Here is a 23,044-nt window from a genome sequence, read left to right as displayed (position 1 = left end):
AACAATCGGTGCAGGACAACGCAGGCGCAGTGCGTGCGCCCAGCTTGGCCACGCCCACCCGCTCCTTCCGTGACGTCACAACGCGGAAGTGACACTGAATGAACATCCCTCCGTCTGGGCAAACCCTGGGGCGGGAAAATCTGTTCACTTGTAGCAACGGGAGTGAATCCAGGGAGGGAGCAGACCCTGTCAACTCAGGTATGGGACTTAATTCCCAGGTGAGGAGGACAGAGATTGGGAGGAGGAGATATCTTTTCTGTTTTCCTTTTCACAATGCACCCGCTTTCCACAAGTAAATGCAACAGCACATGCAGCCTCAAGCCGGCTGTGCATCCTGTGTTCTTCCTCTGCCTTGGCTCCAGCACTTTTGGCTTCCTTTCCCTTCTCCACTTCCTCCCGGTGTTGATACCTCAATGTTTTCCCGGTTGTCTTTTGTGGGTTTTGAAAACTTTCCCAATCGTCTGAGTACAGGATTTGGGAGATTACGTTGTAGCTGTCCAGGACATTGATTAGGCCATATTTGGAATATTGTGTGCAGTACTGGTCTCTCTGCTGTAGGAAGGATGTCGTGGATGTTGTGAAACTTGAAAGGGTTCAGAAAAGATTGGCATGGATGTTGTCAGGCTTTGAGCTGATCAGGATGGGGCTGTTTTCCGTTGAGTACCAGAGGCTGAGGCGTGACCCTACAGATTTCTATAAAATCATGAGTGGCATGGATAGGAAAGGGTAAAAAATGAGGTCTGCAGATGCTGGAGATCACAGCTGAAAATGTGTTGCTGGTTAAAGCACAGCAGGTTAGGCAGCATCCAAGGAACAGGAAATTCGACGTTTAGGGCATAAGCCCTTCTTCATTCCTGATGAAGGGCCTATGCCTGAAACGTCGAATTTCCTGTTCCTTGGATGCTGCCTAACCTGCTGTGCTTTAACCAGCAACACATTTTCAGCTGGCATGGATAGGATAAATAGACAAGGCATTTCCCTGAAATGTGGGAGTCCAGAACTAGAGGGTAATAGGTTTAGGGTTGGGGGGGAAATTTAAAAGGGCCCTTATATTCAGAGGGTGGTGTATGTAAGGATTGAGCTGCCAGAGGAAGTGGTGGAGGCTGGTACAATTACAGCATTTAAAAGGCATCTCACTGGGTATATGAATAGAAAGGGTTTAGAGGGATATGGGCCATGTGGTGTCAAATGGGACTAGATTGATTTAGGATATCTGATTGGCATGGATGAGTTGGACTGAAGGAACTATTTCTGTGCTATACATCTGGTAGACAATGGTCTTCAAAATTCTGTTCCCATTGGGCTCTCCCTTAGCTCTATTGCACATGATAGCCGACCCAATATATTCCCAGCTGCCAGCACCCGGCCCATATAGGGGCCAAGTGATGGCAAACATGACTAGATTAATTTAGGATATCTGGTCAACTCAGACAGATTGAGCTAAAGGGTCTGTTTCTGTGCTGTGTGACTCTAATTGTCTTCAGTGAAAGCAGAAGTGTGGTTCTGAAGGCTGGACTTTCAGGGCATGTTTTGCCCTGACTGGAATGTGTTGCTGGAAAGCGCAGCAGGTCAGGCAGCATCCAAGGAGCAGGAGAATCGATGTTTCGGGTGTGAGCCCTGAAGAGCCCTGCAATCCTCACTTTCTCCTGACTGGGAAGCAGAAGAGTTTGACTGAAGTGTGTTAGAGCGGAGTGAGAACAGAGGGGAAGGGAGAGTGGGATGGTGCTTTCAATTTTGTGGGACAGCAAAAGAATATTCTGCAGAAAGTAGAATTGCTTGTTCTGAATTTCTTCCCTGCACTGATAGTGATGACTTTCGTAATCTCTTTTTGCAGAGTATTTGAAAATCTGAAGACTGAAGCTTCAAAATCAACAGATGAAGGGCTTATGCCTGAAACATTGACTCTCCTGCTTCTCAGATGCTGCCTGACCTGCTGTGCTTTTCCAGCGCCACATTTTTTGACTGACTCTCCAGCGTCTGCAGTCCTCACTTTGATGTCAATGTCTGACAGTCACGCAATCCATTGGGACCACAACAATTTTTGACTGTGATTTCTGTGAGAGGGATCAACGCTTTTTGGTTCCTGTTTGAAGACGTTTTCAGCATCAGTGGGACTGGACGAGAGACCCCACTGTTGGAGCGCACTGTGTGTGGAGCCTGAAACAGTTATACGGCCTGGGAAGGGGATTTCACAGCAGGGAGGGGCTCTACACGTGTTTGTGTGCAGCTGAAGCTGTGGCCATGGAGAAACCTGAGGAATCCCGCCCTATGGAGGATCCGTGGAAGTGTGGTGACTGTGGGAAAGGCTTCCGTGTCCTGTCTGCCCTGGAGACTCATCGGCGCAGTCACACCGGGGAGAGGCCATTCCCCTGCACTGACTGTGGGAAGGCCTTCAGACATTCCTCCCACCTGCTGGCCCACCAGCGAAGCCACATGGAGGAAAGGCCCTTCAGCTGCCCTGAGTGCGGGAAGGCCTTCATATTTTTCTCTGCCCTGTTGGCCCATCGGCGGATCCACACAGGAGAGAAGCCGTTCAGCTGCCCTGAGTGTGGGAAGGCCTTCAGCTATTCCTACAACCTGCAGATCCACCGGTGCGTCCACACAGGGGAGAGGCCCTTCAGCTGCCCCGAGTGCGGGAAGGCCTTTACCCATGTCTCCTCCCTGATGAGGCATTAGCGGGTCCACACGGGGGAGAGGCCCTTTACCTGCTCTCAGTGCGGGAAGGCCTTCAGCAGTTCCTCCAACCTGCTGACCCACCAGCGTGTCCACACGGGGGAGAGACCGTACGCCTGCCCTCAGTGCGGGAAGGGCTTCACCTGCTCCTCCAACCTGCTGACCCACCAGCGGATCCACACCGGGGAGAGCCCTTCAGCTGCCCCGAATGCGGGAAGGGCTTCACCCGCTCCTCCCACCTGCAGAGCCACCAGCGAGTTCATGTGCCATCGCAGGGGGATTGAAGGAGTGACGGCCGAGTCCCATTATCGACAGGGGAGGTGTGGTGTGTGCACTTTCACCCTGAGCTGTTCAAAAAGCAACTACTTTTTCTCTGCCTCTTTGCTGGGGGGATCTGAAGCTGTAACAAAGTTGGGTTGCAATAAAGGTTACCTGAACTTACCACCGGGCTCAGACTCTCATTGAAAGCTTTGAGCTCCAAGAGGTTTTTGTTTTAAAGCTGCTCATTTCTTTCAGCCTCCTGCACTAAGTTTAGAACATAGAACAATCCAGCGCAGAACAGGCCCTTCGGCCCTCGATGTTGCGCTGACCTGTGAACTATTCTCAGCTTGTCCCCCTACACTATCCCAAAATCATCCATGCACTTATCTAAGGATTGTTTAAATCTCCCTAATGTGGCTGAGTTGACTACCTTAGCAGGTAGGGCATTCCACACCCTTACCACTCTCTGTGTAAAGACCTTGCCTCTGACATCTGTCTTAAAGCTATCACCCCTCAATTTGTAGTTATGCCCTCTCGTACAAGCTAACGTTATCATCCTAGGAAAAAGTCTTTCTCTGTCTAACCTATCTAATCCTCTGATCATCTTGTATGTCTCTATCAAATCCCCCCTTAGCCTTTCTCTTTCCAATGAGAACAGACCCAAGTCTCTCAGCCTTTCCTCATAAGACCCTCCCTCCAGACCAGGCAACAAACTGATAAATCTGCTCTGCTCCTTTTCCAATGTTTTCCACATCCTTCCTGAAATAGGGGGACCAGAACTATACACAATATTCCAAGTGTGGCTGCACCAGCGTTTTGTATAGTTGCAGCATGATAATGCAGTTCCGGAACTCAATCCCTCTCCGAATGAAACCGATCACACCGTATGCCTTCTTAACAGCACTATCCACCTGGGTGGCAACTTTCAGGGATCTATGCATGTGGACTTCGAGATTACTGCCTTCCTGTTATTCTTCCCAAAGTGAATCACCTCACATTTAGCTGCATTGAACTCCATTTGCCACCTTTCAGCCCAATTCTGCAGTTTATCCAAGTCCCCCTGCACCCTGTAACATTCTTCCAAACTGTCCACTACTCCACCGACTTTAGTGTTGTCTGCAAATTTGCTAATCCATTCACCTATGCCTGCGTCTAAGCCATTTATAAAAATGACAAACCGCAGTAGTCCCAAAACAGATCCTTGTGGCACACCACTAGTAACCGGACTCCTGGCTGAATATTTTCCATAAACCACCACTCACTGCCTTCTTTCAGAAAGCCAGTTTCTAATACAAACTGCAAACTCACCCTCAATCCCATGCCTCTGCATTTTCTCCAACAGCCTGCCATGTGGAACCTTATCAAAGGCTTTACTGAGGTCCATGTACCACGTCAACTGCTCTACCCTCATCTACATGCTTGGTCACCTTCTCAAAAAACTGAGGGATTTGTGAGATATGACCTGCCCTTGAGGAAACCATGTTGACTATCTGAAATCAAATTGTTGCTTGCTAGATGATTATAAATCCTATCTCTAATATTTCTTTCCAAAAGCTTTCCTACAATACAAGTAAGGCTCACTGGTCTATACTTACCTGGGTCATCTCTGCTGCCCTTCTTGAACAAGGGCACAACATTTGCAATCCTCCACTCTGTCTACGGGTTTAGTACCAATGACGACTCAAATATCAAAGACAAAGGTTCTGTTATATCCTCCGTAGCGTCCCAGAGAATCCTTGGATAAATCCCATCCGGCCCAGGGCACTTGTCTACTTTCACTCTTCTAGAATTGATAACATCTGTGTGCAACTAACCTCAATCCTTTTGAGTCTAATATCCTGCACCTCATTCTTTTCCTCTACAATATTCTCCTTTTCCTGAGTGAAGACTGATGAGAGATATTCATTAACACCTCTCCAATCTCCACAGGGCCCACACTCAACTTCCCACTTCTGTCTTTGATTGGCCCTATTCCTACCCTAATCATCCTTTTATTCCTCACGTACCTACAGAAAGCTTTAGGGTTCTCCTTTATTCTATGTGTTCAAGACTGCTCATGTCCTCTCTTTGCTCTTAACTCTCTCTTTAAATCCTTCCTCAGTGATCTGGAACTCTCCATCGCCTCATCTGAACCATCTCGCTTCATGAACACATAAGCCTCCTTCTTCTTTGTAACAAGAGATGTAATTTCTGTTGTAAACTGCAGTTCCCTTACCTTATCACTTCCTCCCTGCCTGACAGGGACATATCTATCAAGGACACACTGTCTATTCCTTAAACCAGCTCCACATTTCAATTGTCCCCATCCCCTGCATTGTGCTACCCGATTCTATGCATCCTAAGTCTTGCCTAATTGCATTATAATTGCCCTTGCCCCATCGATAACTCTTGACCTGTGGCATGTTCCTATCCCTTTACATCGCAAAATGAAACCTAACTGAATTATGGTCACTCTCTCCAAAGTGCTCACCTACCACTAAATCAAACACATGGCCTGGTTCATTACCAAGCACCAGATCCAGTGTGACCTCCCCTCTTGTCAGCCCTTCGACATACTGTGTCAGAAAACCCTCCTGCACACACTGGACAAAAACTGATCCATACGACATGCTAGAGTGAAAGCATTTCCAGTCAATGTTGGGGAAGTTAAAGTCCCCCATAATGCCCACCCTGTTCCATTCACTCCTACCCAGAATAATTTTGCTAATCCTCTCTTCCACCTCCCTGGAACTCAGCAGAGGCCTATTTTTAAAAAAAACCCAAGCAGTGTGACCTCTCCTCTCCTGCTTCTTACCTCAGTAGACGAGTCCTCATCAAAAGTTCTGTCAGCCACTGTTATACTATCCTTGACTAACAAAGCCACGCCCTCTCCCTCTTTTGACACCTTGCCTGTTCTTAATGAAAGATCAAAACCCTGGAACCTGCAACATCCATTCCTCACCCTGCTCTATGCCTGTCTCCGAAATGGCCACAACATCCAAGTCCCAGGTACCTAGCCGTGCTGCAAGCTCACCTACCTTATTGCAGATACTCTGGCGTTGAAGTAGACACAGTTCAAACCACTTCGCTGTCTGCCTGCACATTCCTGTGACCCTGAAATCCTGTCCCTGTCCTCCCTACTCTCATCCTCCTGTGGACTGCAGCTACACCCCCTGTTCCCATCGCCCTGCTGAGCTGGTTTAAACCCATCCGAATAGCACCAGCAAATTTCCCACCCAGGATATTTCCCACCCTGCTTCAAGTGAAGACTGTCCTGTGTGTACAAGTCCCACCTTCCCCAGAATGACCCCAATTATCCAAAAATCTGAAACCCTTCCTCCTGCACCATCCTTGCAGCCATGGGTTCAGCTGATATCTATCCATATTCCTTGCCTTGGTTTCACGTGGCACGGGTAACAAACCAGAGATAACCAATCTGTTTGTTCTAGCCGTCAGCTTCCACCCTAGCTCCCTGAACTCTTGCCTTGCATCCCTATCCCTCTTTCTACCCTATGTCGTTGGTACCTACGTGGACCATGACTTGAGGCTGGACACCCTCTCCCTTCAGGACTCCAAAGATACGATCTGAGACATCACGCACCCTGCCACCTGGGAGGCAACACACCAACCGCGAGTCTTGTTCGTTCCCAACACACCTTCTATCGTGAATTGGCCACGCTAAATTGCGCCATAGTGTTAGGTGATGGGGAATGGGGCTGGGTGTTTTGCTCTTCGGCGGGTCGGTGTGGACTTGTTGGGCCGAAGGGCCTGTTTCCACACTGTAGGGAATCTGATCTAAAGTTCTGGAATTTATATATTGATGAACTGAAACCTGCAACCCATTCTAAAAGATGAAGGACTCAGCAGCGATCCAGGTTTGTTCCAAATATTGCGTCGGTTGCATGACGCTGTGATCTGTTGCTATTAATTCTGTGTCTTATGATCCTGCAGCACAGCTCCCCGCAGAAGGAGCAGCGCTGCAGAAGCTAGTGCTTCTACATACACCTGGGGGGCGGCGTTTACCAGGAGAGGCGGGGTTTATCCTGGGGGGCGGGTTTTAGCGGGAGGGCGCTGCTCATGGGCGGGGCGTGACTCGAGAGGCTGGCGCGCTCGTACGGGGAGGGGGCGAGGCTCAGCGGTCGGTGCAGCGCGTCGAGCCTGGAGGCGCGCGGCTTTGTGGGCGGGTGCGCGTTGTTTTGACTTGCACGTGGACCGAGGCGAAGCGGCGGGGTTTGGTGCGCGAGGGGGAAAAGTGTTTTGGTTCCCAGAGACAGGGCTTTGTCTCGAAGGGGCGGGGTTTACGTGCAGCGGTCGAAGGGACGGGAATGACGTGTTGCGTTCGGTAGGGGCAGGGCTTACGACCGCTTTCGAAAGGGGCTGGGTTTACGAGCTTCCCTCGGAAGGGGCGGGACTTACGCGCTGCGTTCGGAAGGGGCGGGGTTTACGTGAGGCGTTCAGAGGGGGCGGGACTTACAAGTCTCATTGGCGCCGGAGGGGGCGGGGCCGAGGCCGTCCCGAAGACGGAAGTGTGTCCGCGGCCTATTGCCTCCGCTGGAGTCTCGGCTGCAGCAAGTAAGGTCAAACTTTATCAGTATTTCCTTTTACAGAGTTTGTATTTAATAACCAGTAATGGCTACTCAATATCATCATAAAGTCCCAAAATGCCATTCATTACAATCCAGAGCAGATAAGCACTAAGAGTTAATTTTCTACGGGATTCAACAGCCTCAGCACTAAAATGGTCTCACAAGGGAACGGCTGTGAATGTTATCACTTGGTGTCCTGTTCACACAGATTCACCGATGCTGAGGCAAACCTTCTTAATTGCCTTACAGCATCCTGTTATCACTTGGTGAGCCCAGGTGTCCCTATCTTTAAGTTCTCTCCTCTTTCTCAGCCTTCCTGCCTGTTTATTTTCTAGTGCAGTAAATGTGTTCAATAATTCAGCATTACATTTTAGTCTAAATGTTTAATGACAAGTTTTAAGGCTGTAGACTTTATCACCCAGATGCCCACACCCTCATTCCTCCCTTTGATTGCACCGCGATCACTGAAAGAGAAGGCTAGTCCAAACGAATGCCCTTCAAGGTGGTCCAGCCATCAACATCCTGTAGAGCGGCACCACCATCTTCGCAGCTCATCTGGTCATATTTATCATCGCCATCGACACATGTGGGTGAGCCATCGGATCGCAAAAGGAGCATCTTCTGGGGCAAATCTATATTTCTAAGGGACCTCATAAGCCGAGCAATTAAATACCTAACAATACCAATACCAACAAACATAAATAGCTAAATTGATATGTCAATTGTACCATCAGCCCGACCTGCAGTTTCCCCAACTGGTCCCTTCAGTCATTCTGTCAAGGAATACCTGGATCTCTTCTTGTATCTTAGTAATATTGCCAGTTAGATCGGGAATGCCCATAGTACATTTATCTTGGACAGTGGTGCAGACCTCACCCTCCTGGGCGAGTATATTGTCTAGGCCATACCGATTCTGCATAGAGTAAAGACACAGGTCTGATAATCCCAGGTTACTCTGTTCCAGAGCCTCTTTATTTCCTCGAATGGTCAGGCCACAAATGAGGGAATTGCGGTTCTTTTGACTTGTCACCCCTGCCGATCCTTCCAACCTCAGGGTATTCTGGATTCCCCAGCCTATTGGGTGTCCTGTATTGTCACCCAGTCCATTGGGATTCTTCCAGTCGGAGTAAAGTTGGCTGAGACCGACCGCTGCATTCTCCTCAGATGGAGGTTCCATCGACTTGTCCACTGACCAGGACAAGGTACTGTTGTGGGAACAAGGGCTCCGATATTGATGTTATGAGGGACATCTTTGCCATCCATGACAAGGAAATTGGTAGCTTTACCTCAGCTGAAGAAATAATAGTCTGATTTGGGGTAGATTAGGGAGAGTTTGTCAAAATAGGTTACTGAAATGTTACAGCAGGGGGTCTGGTCAGATATACAGGAGCAAAGGGTCGATGTTTTGCAAGAGGATTCGCTTGAGCGCTGTAAAAAATGGGCCAAGTGATTCGAGCACCCGCACTGTATAGGAGACAATGGTCCTCAGAATGCTGTTCCCATTGGGCTCTCCCTTAGCTCTATTGTACATGGTCTTGGTGACAATATCAGATTCTGAAAAGAGAAAAGGCCTATAAATGCGCAAGGGAAGGGTTCCGTTCCAGGTTCATGTACCGCATAAGGCCTGCTGTACCCCAGCCAGTGTTACTCCAGCTGTTTGTACACACAGACCGGAGGTATTGGAACGTGATATTTCACTTCGCAGGGTCGGCAGCAGGAAGACTGATGAATAGTATGGAATCGGGGACTGGGGACTGGGCAAGTAAGTCATCTCCTGATAGAGAGGAGTAACATACTCCTGCCTCTGGGGTGAAGAGCGTTCTGTGGGCCTGTATAAATAAGTTGTTTGCGGATTGTGGAGTTTCCCCGATCAAGCTTCCCTTTTCTCGAGTCGGCCCGTCCTGCAAAATGGGATGGTGTTCCCAGGCATCCTTAAAATATTTACCATAATAACGGGGTTGACCATTTTTATCCTCACTAGGCTTGCGTCTGCAGGTAAAATCAAAAAACCATGGTAACGACATGGTAACTCCCACTGATTTCTACTGTCCAGGTGGACCATCTGGTCTTTCTGATGTAAGTGTCCATTGCAATAATCAATCTTCATCACGTCCCACACGTCAAAGGCGTCTGGTCCGGTGCACTGGACGACATCTCCTCAGCATGGGTGGTGGATAATCTCTGATCATTCCTGGTCGCATCCATACTTAGTGGCTTTCCCCATCAGGATGTTGTATGTGATGAGAAAGGTGAGGAGATAGGCGATTCCCCCCCATGTCCCTCCTCTTAGTTCAAGTATCTGTAATAAGATTAACATTAGAACAACAGCAAAATTCAAAAACCCAACTGGACAGGGTCCACTCCTTTTGTTGGGATTCCAGTATTCTCTCCTCCTCTTCCCCACTTTTGATTGGTGCAGTCAATCAATTTACAATGATGCAGTTGGACCCAAGCTGAGTGCTCAGCGACTTTGACCACCGTATGGATGGGAAGTAAAACCTGGAAGGAGCCATCCCAACAAGGTTGGAGACCTTTGCAAGTCCAGGTCTTGACGAGCACCAACGAACCAGGCTCTACCCGTGACGAGGCTGAAAGGGAGGGAACATCGCTGTAGGCCGCACGCTCCTGGGAGTGATAGGCACGCATAACACTAGTTAAAGCAAGAACATAACCAACCATTTCTTCGGTCATGTGGTGGAGGTGGACTGAGAAGGGAGCCGAATCGTTCCAAGGGGTACGGAGAGGGAGACCAGAGAGATTCTCAGCTGAAGACAGTCGTATCTTGCTCACAGACATGGATCCCATCTGGAATGAGGCCACAGGGATTAGCATAACCAGGAGTGGCCAGACTCAGCCATTAATTTGGCAAGTTTAGTCTTGACTCTGGTTAAAACATTCACCAAGGCCGGCCGCCTGAGGATGATAAGCACCATGCAGTTGCCGACAAATACAAAGCTGGGAACAGAGTTCTCCGTTAATATTACCTACAAAGTGTGGTCCATTGTCTGAGCTAATGCACGCAGGTATACTGAAGGAATTATTTCCTTAAACAAAGTTTTCACCACAGACTCAGCAGTCGCGTTAGGAGGAGGGTAGGCTTCAATCCACTTAGAAAAGACATCAACAATAAGCAAAACATATTTACAGCAACTCAACTCATTTCTACAACTCAATGAAGTCCAGTTGAAGTGTCTCCAAGGGACCCTCCAGCAAGGGAGTTCTCGTAGAGATACTTGAACTAAGAGGTGGGGGATCACCTACCCACTGACCTGTATGATCACGTACAACATCCTGATCGGGAAAGCCACTGACTGAGTATCGATGCGATCTGGAACGATCTGAGATTATCCTGATGTCATCTGGTGCACCAGACCAGACACTTTCAACGTGGAGTCGCTTGAGCGATGGCGTGAGCTGCCAGAGGAAGTGGTGGGTGCTGGTACGATGATATGTCAAAACGCTCCTGGACGGGCATCTGAATATGAAGGGTTCAGATGGGTCAGGGCCAGGTGATGGCAAATGCAACTGGAGTCATCGAGATGTACAGCACAGAAACAAACCCTTCGGTCCAACTCGTCCTTGCTGACAAGATAGCCAACCCAATTTAGTCCCAGCTGCCAGCACCCGGCCCATATAGGGGCCAAGTGATAGCAAACGTGACTAGATTAATTTCAGATATCTGGGCAGGTTGGGCCAAAGGGTCTGTTTCCGTGCTGTGAGATTCTAATTCAGTGAAAGCAGAAGCAATGTGGTTGTGAAGTCTGGACTTTCAGAGCATGTTTTGCCCTGACTGGGAGCAGAAGAGTTTGACTGAAGTGTGTCGGTGTTAATGCCTTGATGTCTCATTTTGCTCCCACCTTCCCGGAGTCGTTAACCATTTTGTGTCTGGTCCTTCCTCAAGAAGCTGCATTGCAGGTTCACCCTGAATTGACACTTTGTTTTGCTTCCCAAAATCAGACCTGCTCACTCTCAGCAGGATCCCAGTGTTGTGAAAGATATTAACTTTCAGGTGGAGGCATCCAAAATTCAGAGAGATGTCAGTATTTATGCTTTTGCCTTTTCTGTCCCTGTAAGATCCTGAATCAGCACCTTCAGGGGAATTAGTTTGAGCGGAGTGAGAACAGAGGGGAAGGGAGAGTGGGATGGTGCTTTCAATTTTGTGGAACAGCAAATGAATATTCCACAGAAAGTAGAGTTGCTTGTTCTGAATTTCTACCCTGCACTGATAGTGATGACTTTTGTAATCTCTTTTTGCAGAGTATTTGAAAATCTGAAGACTGAAGTTTCAAAATCAACGGATAAAGGGCTTATGCCCGCAACATTGACTCTCCTGCTCCTCGGATGCTGCCTGACCTGCTGTGCTTTTCCAGTGCCAAATGTTTCGACTGACTGTCCAGCGTCAGCAGTCTTCACTTTGATGTCAATGTCTGACAGTCACTCAATCCATCGGGACAGCAGCTGTTTTTGACTGTGATTTCTGTGAGAGGGATCAACGCTTTTTGGTTCCTGTTTGAGGACATTTTCAGCATCAGTGGGACTGGACGAGAGACCCCACTGTTGGAGCGCACTGTGTGTGGAGCCTGAAACAGTTATACGGCCTGGGAAGGGGATTTCACGGCAGGGAGGGGTTCTACACGTGTTTGTGTGCAGCTGAAGCTGTGGCCATGGAGAAATCTGAGGAATCCTGCCGCGTGGAGAAACCGTGGAAGTGTGGGGACTGTGGGAAAGGCTTCCGTTTCCTGTCTGCCCTGGAGATTCATCGGCGCAGTCACACCGGGGAGAGGCCATTCCCCTGCACTGACTGCGGGGAGGCCTTCAGGTATTCCTCCCACCTGCTGGCCCACCAGCGGGGCCACATGGGGGAGAGGCTCTTCAGTTGCCCTGAGTGCGGGAAGGCCTTCAGCAATTCCTCCGCCCTGCTGACCCACCAGCATGTCCACACGGGGGAGAGGCCATTCACCTGCTCTCAGTGCGGGAAGGGCTTCACCTGTTCCTCCAACCTCCTGACCCACCAGCGGGTCCACACTGGGGAGAGGCCCTTCAGCTGCCCAGAGTGCGGAAAGGCCTTTACCCAGGCCTCCATCCTGCTGAGGCACCAGCTTGTCCACACGGGGGAAAGGCCCTTCAGCTGCCCTGAGTGTAGGAAGGCCTTCAGCGATTCCACCACCCTGCGGAGTCACCGTCACGTCCACACCGGGGAGAGGCCGTTCACCTGCTCTCAGTGTGGGAAGGGCTTCATCTGCTCCTCCAACCTGCGGAGACACCAGCGTGTCCACACGGGGGAGAGACCGTACACCTGCCCTCAGTGCGGGAAGGGCCTCACCTGCTCCTCCAACCTGCGGAGACACCAGCGGATCCACACGGGGAGAGGCCGTTCACCTGCTCTCAGTGCGGGAAGGGCTTCAGGTATTCCTCCGACCTGCTGACCCACCGGAGGGTCCATACCGGGGAGAGGCCGCACACCTGCTCTCAGTGCGGGAAGGCCTTTACCCAGGTCTCCACCCTGCTGAGGCACCAGCGTGTCCACACCAGGGAGAGGCCCTTCAGCTGCCCCGGAAGTGGGAAGGCCTTCAGCACTTCCTCCGCCCTGCTGACCCACCGGCGGATCCACACCAGGGAGAGGCCGTACATCTGCTCTCAGTGCGGGAAGGGCTTCACCTGCTTCTCCCACCTGCGGAGACACCAGCGAGTTCACGTGCCATCGCAGGGGGATTGAAGGAGTGACGGCCGAGTCCCATTATCGATTGGAATATCAACCCAGTTCCGGGGACTCCCGGGTTTGAATCACGCCACAACAGATGGCAGAATTGGTATACGGTCAGAAATGTGGAGTTTGGAATCTAACAATGAGATCATTTCAGGGAGGGGGTGGTAGGGGGAGAAAGCCCCCATCTGATTCCCTCTCTCCCTTGTTAGGGAAGGGAACCGCCATTGTGGGAAAGGATACACTCAGTCGTTCCAGCTGCATCCTTTACCCGGTCTGGCCTACACGTGACTCCAGACCCACAGCAGTCTGGTTGACTCTACACTGCCCCCCCCCCCCACTGGCAAAAGAGCGGAGAGAAACTTAGTTGGAGACAGGGTATGGGTTGAAATTGCTGAGTGAGGCAATACTTCCTCCGGGTTACGGCTGTACCAAGGATCCAATTACAAAGGGACAACTTGGTGCTGGCCAATAGTAAAGACAGTGAGGGGGGTGGGGGGGGGGGGGAACAGGGGAGGTGTGGTGTGTGCACTTTCACCTTGAGCTGTTCAAAAAGCAACTACTTTTTCTCTGCCTTTTTGCTGGGGGGATCTGAAGCTGTAACAAAGTTGGGTTGCAATAAAGGTTACCTGAACTTACCACCGGGCTCAGACTCTCATTGAAAGCTTTGAGCTCCAAGAGGTTTTTGTTTTAAAGCTGCTCATTTCTTTCAGCCTCCTGCACAAAGTTTAGAACATAGAACAATCCAGTGCAGAACAGGCCCTTCGGCCCTCGATGTTGCGCCGACCTGTGAACTATTCTCAGCTTGTCCCCCTACACTATCCCAAAATCATCCATGCACTTATCTAAGGGTTGTTTAAATCTCCCTAATGTGGCTGAGTTGACTACCTTAGCAGGTAGGGCATTCCACGCCCTTACCACTCTCTGTGTAAAGAACTTGCCTCTGACATCTGTCTTAAAGCTATCACCCCTCAATTTGTAGTTATGCCCTCTCTTGAATAAGGGCACAACATTTGCAATCCTCTAGTCCTCAGGTACTAAACCCGTAGACAATGACGACTCAAATATCAAAGCCAAAGGCTCTGCTATCTCCTCCCTAGCTTCCCAGAGAATCCTCGGATAAATCCCATCCAGCCCAGGGGACTTGTCTACTTTCACTCCTTCTCGAATTGATAACACCTGTGTGTAACTAACCTTGATACTTTCGAGTCTAATATCTCGTACCTCATTCTTTTCCTGAGTGAACACCGATGAGAAATGTTCATTTAGCACCTCTCCGATCTCTACAGTGTCCACACTCCACTTCCTACTTCTGTCTTTGACTGGCCCTATTCCTACCCTAATCAACCTTTTATTCCTCACATGCCTATGGGAAGCTTTAGGGTTCTCCTTTATTCTATTTGCCTAAGACTGTTCGTGTCCTCTCTTTGCTCTTCTTAACTCTCTCTTTAAATCCTTCCTCGGTGATCTGAAATTCTCTATCGCCTCATCTGTACCATCTTGCCTCATCAACACATAAGCCTCATGGAACAGCATCATAAGACACAGAACTTATATCAAAAGATCAGTGTCATGCAACTGATAGAATATATTGAACAAACTTAGATATTCTTCATCCCTTAGAATGGGTGCGGGCTTTGGTTCATTAATATGTAACAATGTTCTTGAGATGACATAAGGTTTTATTAAAAAAAAGGCATCTCCGCTCAGACAATGCATTAAAGGTGTGAGATTTGAGTCTGTCAGTATTCCAATCTTGAATCAGACTGGTTCTGTTTCCAAAGTCGGAATTTGTAAAATGTTACATGGATTGACTGCCTGCAGATTGTGTGCTTTTGAACAAAATTGACTGTATCTGCAAATATAATTCTGCCAATACAATTTCACCCCAAAGAGTAGTGTGTGTGTGTGTGCATGAGAGAATGAGTGTGTGCATGTGAGTTTGTCTGTGAGTGTGCACAGAAGTGTGTTGTGCATGCTTGGGAAAGTGAGAGTGTGATGGAGTATGATGCTGTGAGTGTGAGAGAGTGTTGAGGGGTGTGTGTGTGTCTGTCTGAGAGATAGAGTATGTGTGTGAGAGAGAAGCTTAATAAAAGCAAGGGGTTGCATTTTTGCTAAAACAAGGACTTGAACAAATAATGGTTGGGCCATGAGTCATGTGAGAGAACAGATAGACATGGAGGTGGGGGGAGTCGGTGTTCAGGTACATAGTTCTTTGCAAGTTGCATCACTGCTAGACAGAGTGGTTAAGGTGGCATTTTGCAACATTGCCTTCATTGTTCACACCATTGAGTATAGGGGTTGGGACATCATGTTGAGGTTGTACAGGATGTTGGTGAGGCCACTTTCAGAGTACTGAGTACAGTTCTGGTGGCCCTGTAATAGGAAGAATACGATTAATGAGGGTTTAATAAAGATTTACCAGGATGTTGTAACGACTGGAGGGTTTGAGTTATAAGGAGAGGCTGGGACTTTATTCACTGCAGCACAGGAGGTTGGGGGTTGACCTCATTGAGATTGATAAAATCATGAGGAGTGGAGGGAAGGTGAATAGAAAATGGCTCTTGCTGAGCGTAGGGGAACTCAAAACTAGGGGACTTTTTTTAAATATGAGGAAAGAGATTTAAAAGGAAGCGGAGGGGCAACGATTTGAAAGAGGGTGATTTACATGTGGAATGAACTTGCTGAGGATGTGGTAGATGCAGGTACAGTGACAACATTGAAACAGCATTTGGATGGGTACATGAATAGAAAGGTTTAGAGGGATATGAGCCAAATGCAGGCAAGTGGGACTGGTTTAGTTTGGAATCCTGGTGGGCATGGACGAATTGGACTGAAGTGTCTGTTTCTGGGCTGCATACCTCTATTGAAACCAGTAGAATTCTGAAAGGGGCTTGACAGGATAGATGCAGATAAAATGCCTCTTGGTGGGGAGGGTCTCGAATTCCGACAATGTGGGAGTGGGCCATTCAACCCATCTATTTCATTCTGGCCCTCTGAACAGTATCCCACCCATACCCAACCCCTTACTCCGTATTTCCCATGGCCAATCCACCCTAACCTGTACATCCCTGGTCACTATGAGTAACTTAGCACAGCCAATTCTCCCTAACCTACACTCTAATCTAAACTCGTCGGGCGCCTGGGTGGTGGAGTTCTACTGGTCGTGGGGCGGCCCCTGTGTCAACTATGGGGCCACCTGGAAGGTACTGGGCCCGGGAGGTGAAAGGTGAGGCAGGGTGTGTGTGTGTGTGTGTGTGTGTGTGGGGGGGGGGGGGGGTTGTAGCGGGAACGGAGGGGAAGGAATGTGGGGCCTGTCCTGTCATAGTCACATTTTACACTCACTTTCCATCTGCTTTTACTGGCGCTTGTGCTGTTTACCCCTCACTGTGTTTTTTAATCCTTGTGCTGTTTACCCCTCACTGTTTTTATTAAACCTTGTGCTGTTCCTTGTGACAGTGCAGGGAGGAGAAGATGAAACGATGGATAGATCAGCCATGATCTTAATGAATGACGGAGCAGGCTCACTTGTAGCAACTGGAGTGAATCCAGAGAGGGAGCAGACTTTGCGACCTCAGGTATGTGTCTGGGTGACCCGGGTGAGGAGAGACAGAAGTTCAGGTTGGGACTGTTTTCCGTAGCTTGCCAGAGTCTGAGGAGTGACCTTATACACTTTTATATCATCATGAGGGCATGGATAGGGTAAATAGACGTGGTATTTTCCTTTGGATGGGGCAGTCCAGAACTAGAGGGTAATAAGTTTAGAATCGAGCGTGTGGTGCTGCAGCAAGTCAGGCAGCATCCGTGGAGCAGGAAAATTGACGTTTCGGGGAAACTCCCTTCAGGGAAGTGTGTGTGTGAGAGTTTGTGTATAAGATTGTGCGCTGTGAGTGTGTATTTACATGTGTGCCTGCTTGATAAAGTGAGATTGTGATGGAGTATGAACCTGCGAGAGGGTGTGTGTTGAGGGGGTGGTGTATGTGTATGTCTGAGAGAGAGCGTGTGTGTATGAGAGAGGTATGGATATAAGTGAGGGTTGCATTTTGCTAAAACAAAGGAGGGCAAGACTTGAACAGGTAATGGTAGGGCCCTGGGTCATGTTGTAGAACAGAGACCTGGAGGTGTTCAGGTTCATTGTTCTTGGAAGTTACATCACTGGTAGACGGGGTTGAAGAAGGTGTTCAGCACACTTGCCTTCATTGTTCACATGCTGAGTACAGGAGTTGGGACATCATGTTGGAGATGCACACAGAAAGTACATTACTCAGAGGGTGATAGGTGCCTGGAACGCATTGCCAGCAGAGGAAGGGACGGTAGATTCATTCAAGGTGCATCCGAGCAGTAGGACAGTCAAAGTTTCAGGCACAAGCCCTTCATCAGGAATTAGTAAGAGGAATTGAGTTCAGAAATGGGGATGTCATCCTGCAGTTAGGGGGTCATTTGAATAAATTCAAGGCTGAGTTAATCTGATCTTTGAACAAGAAAGAAGTGGATGTTTATGGAGGAAGGCAAGAAAATGGTTTTAAGCCCAGTTTAGAACAGTTCCAGAGTCAGACAACACAGAAACAGACCCTTCAGTCCAACTAAACCGTGCTGACTGTGTTCACAAACTAAACTAGTCCCACCTGTGTGTATTTGGCCCATATCCCTCTGACCCTTTCCTATTCATGTCCTTATCCAAATGTCTTTTAAACCTTGTTACTGTACCTACATCCACCACCGTGTCTGGACATTGATTCCACACACAAACTACTCTCAAAAAAAAAGGCGCTACTCCAGTCTTTTGAAAATCTTTCTCCACTCCCCTTCCTCATTTGCTCCCTAATCTTGAAACCCCCATCCTAGGGAAAGGACACCTGCGGTTCACCTCATCTACCCTCCTCAGGATTTTATGAACCTCTTTTAAGGTCACCTCTCAACCTCATGTGTTCCAGTGAAAAAAAGTCCCAGCCTATCCACCTAGCTGTAGGTATATTCATATCCAGTTATGAATTGTTCAATGCTGGTGCCGACTCGAAAGACCGAATGGCCTAGTCTTGCTCCCAACTCTCTCTCTCTGTGTCCAGGACAGCAAGAGACCCTAAATCAGAGGAGCAGAAATTAGGCCATTCAGTCCATCAGGTCTAATCACCCCATTCAATCGTGGCTGCTAGGTTTCTCAACCCCATTCTCCCCGTAACCCTCGATCCCCTTGATACTCAAGAACCTATCTGTCTCGGTTTTAAATATCCCCAGTGACCTGGCCTCCACAGCCTTCTATGGAAATAGATTCCACAGATTCACCGCTCTCTGGCTGAAGAAGTTTCTCCTTTCTAAAAGGACTTCCCTTTACTCTAAAGCTGTGCCTCTGGTCTGAGTCTGTCCTACCAATGGAAACATCTTCACAATGTCCACTCTGTCTGGGCTGTTCAGGATTATGTAGGTTTCATTTAGACCTCCCCCCACCCCCGACACCCACCACCCCTCCCGAGTGTGGGCCTATGAATCAGCATGAACCAGACCCTTCAGGATGAGGTACAGCAGGGATTAGGGTCAGTAAACTGAGAATGGAGGGAGAGTGTGTGGGATGGAGATTTTCAGCTTCTAGAGAATGAGAGAGAAAAGTGAGTTCGCTATAAATTAGAATTGATCGGATGGGCCAAAGTGTGGTAGATGGAATTAAATGGTGAGAAATGGGAGTTGTTGCATTTTGGTCAAGCAATCCTGGCAGGAGTGACACAGTTAAGGGGAGTGTTGCAGAACAAAGAGACCTTGGAGGGCAGGGTCCATAGTTCCTTGAAAGTGGAGTCTCAGGTAGACAGGATAATGAATGAGGCATTTGGTAGGATGGCCTTTATTGGTCAGAGCATTGAGTAGATGAGTTGGGAGGTCATGTTGTGGCTGTCCAGGATGTTGGTTAAGCCAATTTTGGAATACTGCGTTCAGTTCTGGTCTCCCTGCTGTAGGAAAGATGTTATGAAACTTTGAAAGGGGTCAGAAAAGATTTGAGCTATAGGGAGAGGCTGAATAGGCCAGGGACATTTTCCATGGAGCATCAGAGGCTGAGGGGTAAACTTAATGACCTTTGTAATGGGCATGGATAGTGGGAGGAAACCTAAGGTCTTTTCCCCAGGGTAGGGGAGTCCAAGAAAACTAGAAGGCGTTTGTTTGAGGTGAGAGCAGAATGATTTAACTGGGGTCTGAGGGGCAACCTTTTCACACAGAGGGTGGTGCATGTATGGCACGAACTGCTCGAGGAAGCGGTGGAGACTACCACAATTACAACATTTAAAAGGCATGTGGATGTCGGTCTGTTCTCAGCTCTGCTGGATTTCTGCTGAAGCTTTGACACCCCCCGCCACCTCCCTTTACACCTTCTGGGACAATAAAACATTCAGTCAATCAAGTCCCAACCCACAATCTCCCAGCCTGTGAACCATCCAGGCACAGTGTAGTCACAGCAGGGAATCAAACAAGAAAAATGAAACAACATTAGAAATAAATAGGTGCTCGCGTTTAATGTTTATTCATTAGGAGGTAAACCAGAAATAGGGCTCTATTTGTATTTGCAGAATGATATTTGCAGATACATTGCATTTTGCTCAAAGAAATACACAATCTGTAAGCAGTCAATCCATGTAATATTTTGTAAATTCCACTTTGGAAATAGAACCAGTCTGACTCAAGACTGGGACACAGACAGACTCTGACCTCACACCTTTAATGCGTTGTCTGAACTGAGATGTCACATTTTGCGGTAAAACCTCGAGTTATCTTGATAAGGTGCCTTGCAGGAAGGTCTGGGATTTACATGTGAATGATAGCTGCAACCCAGTCTAAAAGATGAAAGACTTGACAATCCAGGTTTGTTCAATATATCATTTCGGTGGCAGGACGCTATAACGTTTTTCTATAAGTTGTGTCTTATGATCTTATTCTCCACAACTACCTGAAGGATCAGCGCTCTGAAAGCGAGTGCTTCCAAATAAACCTGTTGAACACTCACCTGGTGGTGTGATTTTTAACTTTGTCCAGGTTAGAATGGATTGACCGTGCCCAGAGATGTGCAGGTGAGGTGCATTAATCAGGGAGTAAAAGTTGAGCAATAGGGGTAGGGGAATAGGTGTGGGTCTGTTACCCTTCAGAGGGTCGGTATGGATTTGTGGGGCTGAGTGGCCTGCTTTCACACTCTGGGGATTCTCTGAAGGGAAGGGATTGGCACAAACTCATTATCTTTTTTTTTGCTTCCCAAAATCAGACCTCCTCACCTCTCAGCAGTATCCCAATGTTGTGAAAGATATTAACTTTCAGGTGGAGTTATCCAAAATTCAGAGAGATGTCAGTCTTGACGTTTTTGCTTTTCTGCCCCTGGAAGATCCTGAATCAGCACCTTCAGGGGAATGAGTTAGATCAGAGTGAGAACAGAGGGGAAGAGAGAGTGGGATGGTGCTTTCAATTTTGTGGAATAACAAAAGAAAAGAACTTTCCGCAGAATTCCTTGTTCAGAATTCCTACCCTGCACTGACAGTGATGACCTTTTGTAATCTCTTTTTACATTTCAGGATCTGAAGATGGAAGTTTCAAAATCAACAGATGAAGGCCTAATGCCCAAAACGTTGACTCTCCTGCTCCTCGGATGCTGCCTGACCTGCTGTGCTTTTCCAGCACTGCACTAACTGACTCTCCAGCATCTGCAGTCCTTACTTTGACGTCCATGTCTGACAGTCATTCAATCCATTGGGACCGCAACAGTTTTCTGATTCTGTGAGAAGGAGCAAAGCTTTTTGGTTCCTGTTTGGGTACGTTTTCAGCAGCAGTGGGACTGGATGAGAGACCCTACCGTTGCAGTGCACTGAGTGAGGAGCGTGTAACAGCTATACGGTTTGGAAAGAGGAATTCACGGTGGAGAGAAGCTCCACATGCGTTTGTGTGGGGCTGAAGCTTCGGCCATGGAGAAACCCGAGGAATCCCGCCCTGTGGAGAAACCATGGAAGTGTGGCGACTGTGGGAAAGGCTTGTTTCCCGTCTGCCCTGGGGACCCATTGGCGCAGTCACACTGGGGAGAGGCCGTTCCCCTGCCCTGACTGCGGGAAGGACTTCAGCGATTCCTCCAACCTCCAGACCCACCAGTGGATCCACATGGGGGAGAGGCCCTTAAGGCGGGAAGGCCTTTACCCAGGCCGCCTCCTTGCTGACCTCCCAGCGGGATCACGTGGCGTTGCAGGGGGATTGAAAGAAAGACAGCCGAGTGCCTTTACCAACTGGACTATCAACCCAGTTCCAGTGGCTCCCGAGTTCGATTCCCACCGCGACAGATGGTGGAATTGGAATTTGGTCAGACACCTGGAGTTTAGAATCTAACGGTGAAACCATTGTTGGTGGGGTGGGGGTGGAAGAAAACCCCCATCTGATTCACTCAGTTCTTTTTTAGGGAAGACTTGAGCAGTTATTAGAGCAGTCGTCCCAGCTGCATCCTTTACCCGGTCTGGCCTACACGTGACTCCAGACCCACAGCAGTCTGGTTGACTCTACGCTGCTCATCCAACTTACTTGGATACAGGTTGAAATTGCTGAGTGAGGCAATACTCCCTCCAGGTTAAGGCTCCAATTACAAAGGGACAACTCAGTGGTGACCAATAATGAAGAAAGTGAGGGGTTGTACTTTGACCTTGAGCTGTTTTTTAAAAAAATGCTACTTTTTCTACGCCTTTCTGCTGGGAGATTCTGAAGCTGTAACAAAGTAGGGTCACAATAAAGATTACCTGAACTTCACACTGAGCTCAGACTCTCAATGACAGCTTTAAACTGCAACGGGTTTTTGGTTTAAAACTGCTGATTTCTTACAGGAGAAAGTGAGAACTGCAGATGCTGGAGATCAGGGACAAGATTAGAGTGGTGCTGGCAAAGCACTGCAGGTCAGGCAGCGTCCGAGGAGCAGGAAAATCGACATTTCGGGTTTGCTCCAGACTGCAACCTCCTTACTGTCAACCATCTGTGAGTAAGGTACTCTCTATCGGCAGAACATAACAACACGACGGTTGGAGGAGGAGCGCCTCATCTTCTGCCTGGGAACCCTCCAACCACAAGGGATGAACTCAAATTTCTCCAGTTTCCTCATTTCCCCTCCCCCCACCTTGTCTCAGTCGATTCCCTCGAACTCAGCACCGCTCTCCTAACCTGCAATCTTCTTCCTGACCTCTCCGTCCCCACCCCACTCCAGCCTATCACCCTCACCTTGACCTCCTTCCACCTATCACATCTCCATCGCCCCTCCCCCAAGTCCCTCCTCCCTACCTTTTATCTTAGCCTGCTTGGCAAACTCTCCTCATTCCTGATGAAGGGCTCTGGCCCGAAACGTCAAATTTCCTGTTCCTTGGATGCTGCCTGACCTGCTGTGCTTTAACCAGCAACATATTTTCAGCTCCTCTTGCTAACACACCACTTGCCTTGCTCATTCCTGCTGCATCTGTCTGACAACTGGCACAGAAGGACACTGATGCCCCTCTGAACATCCACGCATCATTCCTGGTGAAGGGCTTGTGCCCCAAACTACGACTGTTCTACTGCTTGACCCACTGTGCTTTGCCAGTTGTGATCGTCTCTACATCAGGAAGACCGAGCATAAACTTGGGGAATGGTTTGCCGAGCATCACAGCCGGGTCTGCAGAGGCTGAGCGGACTTCCCAGTCTCCACCCATTTTAATGCCCCTTCCCACTCCCCTTCTGACAAATTGGAGGAACAAAACTTCATCTTGTCTGAGCAGTCCACAGCCCGGAGGACTCGACACTGAGTTCTCCAACTTCAAATAATCTCCCATCCCATCCCCCAACTCACTTCCCAGCCCCTTCCACTCTTCCCTGC

At 48.8% G+C, this 23,044-nt stretch overlaps 1 pseudogene; it reads left to right on the top strand.

Moving 5' to 3' along the window:
• The first annotated feature begins 96 nt into the window (after positions 1-96).
• LOC132807995 (zinc finger protein 420-like) lies at positions 97-21,923 on the top strand (annotated as a pseudogene).
• Positions 21,924-23,044: the final 1,121 nt, after the last annotated feature.

This window comes from Hemiscyllium ocellatum, assembly GCF_020745735.1.
Source record: "Hemiscyllium ocellatum isolate sHemOce1 chromosome 27 unlocalized genomic scaffold, sHemOce1.pat.X.cur. SUPER_27_unloc_3, whole genome shotgun sequence".
NCBI lineage: Eukaryota > Metazoa > Chordata > Chondrichthyes > Orectolobiformes > Hemiscylliidae > Hemiscyllium > Hemiscyllium ocellatum.
Note: the sequence above shows the minus strand (reverse complement) of the source record. Positions and strands in the feature narration are given on the sequence as shown.